Source organism: Leucopleurus acutus (genome assembly GCF_964270905.1).
Source record: "Leucopleurus acutus genome assembly, chromosome: 19".
NCBI lineage: Eukaryota > Metazoa > Chordata > Mammalia > Artiodactyla > Delphinidae > Leucopleurus > Leucopleurus acutus.
The window spans coordinates 18,626,103-18,634,304 of record NC_139161.1 but is presented as its reverse complement, the minus strand read 5'-3'; positions in this window follow the sequence as shown (position 1 = coordinate 18,634,304).

The following is an 8,202-nucleotide window of genomic DNA, read 5'->3' as shown; positions in this document are numbered from 1 at the left end:
CAGAGAGGGTGAGCAACTTTGCCCAAGACTACACAGCTAGTTAGCGGAAGAGGTCGGATCCATCTGTGAAGAGCACGGGACCTAGAAAAGGGCACCAAAAGAAAGAGAAGTGGTTCTTGTGTGTCCCGCCCACTATGAGAGTTAAGTGTTGCTGAGCCTGACACACAGGTCTGTCTGAAGAGAGACAGGAACAAGCTGTCTGGTGCAGCGGTTAAGAGCAGAGACTCGGAACACCTAGTCTCTAATCCCGCTCCACCTGTGAATAATCACGTGACCTGGTGCGTGACTTGGCCTCCCCGCTTAACCGTCTGTCTGCGATGTAGCCACGTTATCTGTAAATTGGAGATAAGGAAATGAGACATTATTAGACACGATCTTAAGAATTACGAGACACGCCTGGAATATGGTATTCCTGTAAGTACCAAACGTAAGGGAAGATATCGCAGGCAACTCACTTCTCTGTAGCTTACCCTCTTCATCTAGAAAAATGAGAATATTAACATATAGTCCTGTGCTTAATCTTCCCTCATTCTCCTGCTTTTATTTTACTCCATAGCACATGTCACCTGACATCTTACACATTTATTTGTTTATTGCCTTCTAGCCTAATAGCATGTAAGTAAGCTCCAGAGCAGGGAACTTTATCTCCTCAGTGTTTAGAATACGGCCTGACATATACTAGACACATGAACACATGTGTTCATGAACACATGAATTTATCTCCTCTCCTCACATTTATCTCCTCAGTGTTTAGAATAGGGCCTGACATATACTAGACACATGAACACATGAATCTGGTTGAACACATGAATGTGTAAATATTAAATAATGCGATTTGTCCGTACAGAAAGAGATTAGCAGGCCTCCTGGCTCGCGGTAATTATTACGACCCTCACTGTGTTCCACTACATTTCTGCTTGCTTCCATGTTTATCAGGTCATCTTGTGCTCACCAGTTTAGCTTCCTAGGTATTTTGATCTTTAGAACGAGGTACCTTGGATTGCAGACATGCATGTTCTGTCATTGCAAAGCAGTATCTCCCTTTGTCAATTAACGACTTAGCATTCTAATTCACGCACCAGCTTCTTGTGAGTTCGGTTAACGTGAGTCAGTGCCCCTCAGCCAGCTCACATCCATGTGTACAGACGAAAGTGCCTATAAAAGTTCAGGCAACACCAGGACGTGGCTGGCTGGTGAGCCTTTCTTCGTCCAAGCGTCCTACAATCTCACTATGGACCCAGTTATCATTGCTGCCAGGGAGTTGGAAATGATAAGCCAGAGACAGAGACTGGAAGAGCACAGATAGCCTTCTCAACCAGTGCGTTTCCCACAGCCTTGCCCAACCACCACGTTATCAAACTTTTGCATAATATCCAATGTTATCTCTTACTATGAGCAAGGTTGCACAGCTTTTCATGCGCTTGAGATCCATTATTATTTTCTGTGAACTGCACGTTCCTATCCCCTGCCCACCGTCTTTTGAACTGTTGATCTTTTCGCGTTTCCATCTCTGACCTACTTCACATTTGTCCTAGTATTTGAGTTCAGGTATAGATCTGACTTTATTTTGTCTGGATGGCTACCCAGTTGTCCCAATATCATATATGAAATAGTCCATCTTCTCATCAGTTTCAGATGCCAACTTTATCATATTAAAAAGTGAGTGTATACACACACACACACACACACACACACACACACATATATATGACTTCTCTTTTTTTTTTTTAGAAAATCTTCTCATATCCTGTTTTTAAGAGTCTTGATTCAACTGATTCTCTGGTATCACACCTAACTCTGCGCCTGTCACTGTGTGGGTCCTGGGATCACACAGGCGGGTGAACATGACCTCGTCCCTGTGGTCAGCAAGGGGCATCTGCCGTGTTCTTCCATTCCTCTCCTCTGGCTGCCACTCAACCACATCCACTGCTCTTTGCTGCCGAGGAAGCCTTGCACGCTCAGGTAAGGTCTGCCCGTGCCAAGGCTGCCAACTCCAAGCGCTTCTAAGTGTTCCATCCCTGGGCATCAGAAGCCTGCTGGGTGCCCTGCCAGCTGGGGAGGACAGCCTCTTCAAGTCCAGGCCTCGCTGTATCTGTTTTTCCTGGCCCTGCAGCAGCGCTGCCTTCCCCTCAAGTTTTACCCTGACCCCTTGGACAGCTCCCTCAGGTTTCTTTTCATCACTTGTCAGCTTGCCCTAGTTGAAGAGACAGGGAGGGAGATACCATTTTGTTTTCTCTGACCTCCTCTCCCTTCTCTCTGACCCCGCCCTCTCGCCCTCAATTCTCCTTTCTGCCGCCTTCTCCCTTTTCCCAGTCACAGAACAAAAGCTTTCACTTTTATGACTAGCAACAGAACTGGATCGGTCTGTCTGACTTCGCAGTCGGAAAGGGAGATGGTTTTTCCCAGCCACGTGATCAGGGGTGCGCGTGGACCAGCAGACCGTCTGCTCCTCACCCCCCTGCCCCCGCCCCGAATGTGCTCGGGGTCCTGGCGCTACAACGTAAGAGTCTGTGTGCTGGAGAGCAAGTTTCCTGCCCAGCTAGACTGGATCCATCGAACTAGTTAGACTCAACCAAGAACTGGGCTTTTCGCAACTTGGCTGCCATCACGGAGGCCAGCAAATCCCCACATTTTCTTTTTGGCCTTTCAACAGCCCCCAACGGAAGGCGTCACACTCCACGGTGATGCCTGATTTTGTCCATTCCAAGATGCCCATCGTTTTCACAGCTTTACATCTCAGGAGCCAGCATGCGTCTTACATTCGACGCCAGGAGAAAGCGCTCTCGCCGTTTAACATCGCAGCACGTCTTTCTTTGTTTCTTTCGTCCTTTCTCAGGGCTAGGTAAAAGAACGGTACCGCTCACAAAAGATGGCATCTTGAATTCGTGAACTCCTATAACAATAAAAGCCTCTGTTTATTGAACCCGATGTGTGACGTGGATTATTTCCTCCCAGCATCACAACACCTCCAGGATGGAGGTATCATGACCCCTACCCTGCAGGGGAGGAGGCTGATCAGAGCTGGGAGAGCCGCTAGATCGCATTCGCACGCCTGTTACATAACGCAGCCGGTATTTCATAAGATTTACCTGGCCCACGCTTCTAACCGTACCCTGTTCTCTCCACAGCAAAGGATTCCGGGTCTCGTATAATAACAAGCTCTATTAAAAATGCAATGTGCGAGTGGCTACAATCAGTTAACAGCACGGGAAGTTCCCTGAGGGCTGATATGACTTAAAATCCAAATCGACAGGGGGCGGAGTGGGCTACGGAGTAGAATCGAGAGCTGGAAGGAGTTCTGAGGTCAGAGGTGGGGTTGGGAGAGGCAGCTTGCACAGGGGGAAGGCACGAGAGGGGCTCGGAAAGGGAGATGAGAATTGGGAGGGCGCAGCCTTGGCAGATTTGCCCTGAAAATCCCTCCTCTCGCAGGAGGACTGGCTCAGAGGGTTGCAAACAGTTCCCCAGATTCAGCCCAGCCCACCTCCCCTACCCTGAGCGTCTCCACATCTGAGCCCTGGTCCTCCTAAGGTAGGAGGACAGGAAGAGGGAAATCGAGGGAGGAAGAGATACCAACAGGAACCCACTTCCTCTTTTGCCCATTTAATGACCAAGACAGTCAAGTGCCTTTCTCTTTCTCTTTCTCTTAAAATAGGTACTTTCCACCTAAATATTCACAGAATTCGTTTATAGGAAGATAAATGTGTTGTGAAAATAAATGTCCAGTGACAAGCCTCCATTTCATTTTTTGTATCTGGAAACCCTTGTGTATCTGTCGTTGCAAATGACATCCCTGGGTGCTAGGACGAGGAGAAGGGAGTATAGCACCTCTTTGAAAAAGGGAGAAAGTTTTCCGGCAAGGCTCAGGTCCCACGGGCCCCTCAGCAGAGCTGGGGCGCCCCCAGCAGCTGGCCATAGCCAGATGCCCACTGTGACGGCGGGCACTTCCCAAGCATCCTATAGTGTCTTCCAACAACCTTCAGAGGAAAGGCTCAGAGACGCTGAGTGACCTGCCCAGGTTCCCCCAGGTAGTCGGTGACACAGGCGGGATTGAACCCGAGTCTGTTTGACTCCAGAGCGCTAGATGACTCCACTAGACTGGCTGCCTGAACTGACAGACAGACTCTCTGTTTGAGGTTCAAACTCTCTGTTTGAACCCGTTTTCAGGTTCAAGGGCTGCACCCTGCACCCTCCTTCCACCATCAACAGTGCTTGAGGCTGAGGCCGGGTCGAAGCCCCTTCTTCACCTATACCCTCCTCTTGCTTCCAGTTGGACTCAGCCTCTGCTGTTTCTAGAAAAATTTATATCTTTGGGGAAAGACCAACAGTCCACCCAGTCCCTGCCCCCAGAAGCCTTCCCCTGGGCTTCACGAAATGACACCCTTCCCTGGCCACTCCACCTCCTGGAGACCCAAGGAGTTCAAAATGACTCTCCCCAGAATGTGCCACTTTGGCCTGGGGCTATTTGGGTTGAAGGCCGTGGAGGCCCCAAGGACACAGGAAGAGCTTTCTACCTCCCCCTCAACTGCCTAAAGGAATTTAGATAGGGGGCCTGGCTCAGAGAGAGTTATTATCAGACACAACTTTTATCTGAGAGACCCACCTGCACAGCAGGGCAAACATCCCATTACCAAACGTCTGGTCTGCCCTTCTCTTTGTCCCGGTGACTCACCCTTCTCTGCTTCGAAGCCCCAGGCCCTTATCGCATTCCTCAGCTCAGGAGGGCATATAAGCCTCAGCTGCCCTTGGGTCTCGTATCCTTATGGGATCCCTGAACATACGTAATTATACCTGTTTTTCTCCTATGAGTCTGTCCGATGGCAATCTGGTCATTAGACCAGCCCACAGAACCTAGAAGGCTAGAGGACGAATTTTTCCTCCCCAACGGGATGCAAATCGGGTAGGATAATAAATAATACCAACCTGTAGCTGAGCGATTTTATATTTCATTTCACGTACCTCTCATCCATTGACCCACGTGGTCCTGTGTGAACCCCGTGAGGAAGGTAACAAGCGCTACCCTTCTGGTTTTCCGGGCAAGGAAACTGAGGCCCAGAGAGGTGAGCTGAGTCCAGGGTCAGAGGAAGAGAGGGAGGGTAGGCTCGAGCCCGGCGCATCCAATCCCCGGAACCAGGGTGCTTTCTAATAAGCCACTTTGCCTTCATAGAGCTCAGACCTCAGTGAGAGCTGGCCGGGTCTCGTATCTTCTTTTCCTTCTTTTGTCTTCTGTGGCTGCTCCACGCGGCATGCGGGCTCTTAGTTCCCCAACCAGGGATGGAACCTGTGCCCCCTGCAGTGGAAGCGCGGAGTCCTAACCACTGGACCACCGGGGAAGTCCCTGTTTGTTCTTGAGTCAGCACAGCGGGGGAGACGGAGGACTGAGGGAGGAGGGAAGGGAGGGGTCAGCAGAGGGCCAGATGAGGAGGCTGGAATCCTGGGAAGGGTGGGAGAAAGAAACCGGAGAGGAAAGCCAGACCACTTGGGGGATCGTCCCCCGGGGCCCACTGAAACTCAAGGCTTAGGTGGAAAGGTGTCTTCTACCTGCCCAGGGCCCTGGAGAGAAAGGTACTTTACAGATGCTCTCTAGGAGGCGTGGGAAGAACACCCCCCTCCTTCCCAAGGCAGGCGGGGGTGGAGGGTGGGGGGTGGCGGGGGTGGGTGGCGGGGAGGGGCTGCCCAGTTGCCCCCGGTAGCGGCCGTATTGTGAGGTGGTTCTGGTCACAGGCCAGGGGGTTGAGGTGGGAGGAGACGGAAGTGGTGGGGGCAGTGGCAGCCTCCTGGGCTCTGCCTGCCCCCAGCCCCTGCCTGGGGCCTTCTGTCACCGCCACCAGCATGGGCAGTGCGTACCACTGGGAGGCCAGTCGCCGGCAGATGGCTTTGGGCCGGAGGAGGTGGCTGATGGCCCAGCAGCAGCAGCAGCAAGAGCAGGTGCATGACAGGGGCCCCGTTCACCAGGGTCCTTCCGGGGACACGGAGGGGATGGGGAGGGGAGACGACAGACCCCGAGGAAGCTGTCCATTACCTGGTGAATGCTGTTTTGCTTGGGCTGGAGGAAAGCAAGGTCCTTGGATGTCTTGGATGGACCGTAGGAAAGCAAGGTCCTTGGATGTCTTGGATGGACCGTGTGTGTGTGTGTGTGTGTGTGTGTGTGTGTGTGTGTGTGTGTGTGTGTGTGTGTGTGTGTGTATTGGGGTGACTCAGCTTTGCTGTTGTACTAGGCCGAGGCCTCACGTGGGATTGAAGCGTCAGGCTCGGGAGGTTTTAAAGCTGCGCTGTCCAGTAGGGCGGCCACCAGCCTGTGTGCTATAGCCCTTGAGACGTGGCTAGTGAGACCGAGGACCTGCATTTTAAATGTTACATACATTTAATTTATTTAAATATACTCTTTAAGACAAATTTTCATTTTACCTACCGAAACATTTTTAAAGTATGTTTGGAACAACGTGGATATGTGAATCTGCTTTTTCGACTGTAAATTATCTGAACTCCAAATATTTTAAATCAAAATGTAGTGTCTAAATTCAGATGTGCTGCTGAGTATAAAATGCCCTCTGGGTTTTGAAGACTTAACACAAAAACAAAGACTATAAACTATCTCATTAATATTTTCATATTGGTTTTACGTTTTGGCTGTATTGGGTTGAATAAAATTTATCATTATACCCAGTTTCACCTATTTCTTCTTACTCTGTTACGTGGCTAACAGAGCATTTTAAATGATACATGGCCCTCGTTATACTTCCACTGGGCAGTGCTGTTTCAGAGCATGTGCAAGAGATTATTCTTTACCCTCCGGCACTGCAAACGATTTTCAGTGCGCGGAGGTAGGTGGCCCGAGGCGGCTGTTTCCTGGGCAGGGGGCTGTGCGGGGCGGGGGGGGGGGGCGCACTGTTGCTATAGAAACAGTCCTTGGGCGTGGGTGGGTGAGGGGAGAGAGCTCAGGCCCCAGCCTCAGCCTCCAACTCCAGGGAACAGAGACCCTCCAGCCGCCTCCGCCTCTGGATTCCCTTGCCTTGCTCCCCTCCGTGTCTCCGGCAGGGGGGCGTGACTGGGTGGGGAGGGAGGAGGATGCCACTTGCGGGTGGCTTCTTGACAGGAACCGAAGAAACTTCAAGAAGAGAAACGGCAATCTGAAAAAAGAACCCAGCCATCTCGGGAGTCGCCGCGGGAGTCGCCGCGGGAGTCGCAGCCACCGCCGGCGCCATCACGGTCGCCACCCGCGCAGCCGCAGCCGCAGCCTCCGCAGGTACCCGAGCGGCCGCCGCCGCCGCCGCCGCCTCAGCCAAAGCCACAAAATGCCCAAGACCCTCTTACTGAGCGCACCTCCCGGTACATTTTCCAGGATTCCCAAAGGCCAGGCGCCCACAAGGACAGATTCCAAGGACGGGTGATGAACCCTCAAGGTGCAGGTGAGTGACATGCCCGGGAGCGGGAGATGGTGAGGAGAGAGCCCCGGGCTATAGTCCAGAAGCCACATCTGTCACCCCACCCTTTGACCCTCCCTGGCACCCTTCACCTTTACTTGGGGGTGGGGGCGGTCACACTCTCTGAGTGGATTTGCACCAAGCGAGAGCTGCAGAGAAACCCGCTGACTTCCGCAGAGCGTGGCTCAGAAGTGGTCAGTCCCTTCTCCAGGGTGAGGGTGACAGACGGGGTCGGGGTCGGGGTCGGCTCGGGGCGGCCAGAGGGTGGGGCAGGAGGTGTAGGCTTAGCAACGGATATCCTGAGCCCTGGGGGGTCTGGAACAGGGAAGCACCGGTCGGCTTCCTAGTGGAGAATGCTCAGCGGGGGCTGGGACTTTGCCTTGCCCCAGCTAGGGGCCTTGGCCTGCCCCCCAGAAACGTGGTAAAGAGTCCGGCTGTGGCATGTGCCATTCTCAGGAACTGCCAGCTGAGTGACGTGTGCTTCGTTTCATCATCAGGTTTCGGGAAATGTAGCCCAGATACACACACCAAGTACCCACGATTCACGGTGAGACGGACTCAGAGTGTGAGAGGCAGCTACGGTTTGGCTGCGTGTCTGCCCGCGCTCGCGTGTTAGTGCAGGTGGAGTCTAGAAAGGCTTCCTCGGCGGGAATCGGGAGAGGGGACTGAAGTTATTCCGTCACTTCTGGATGGCCCGTTCCTCCACTCCATGCCCCCATAAAGATGTCTCTGTAGGCCCTGTTGCTCAGCACTCAGTATAAGTGAAGGAGCTGACGATCTA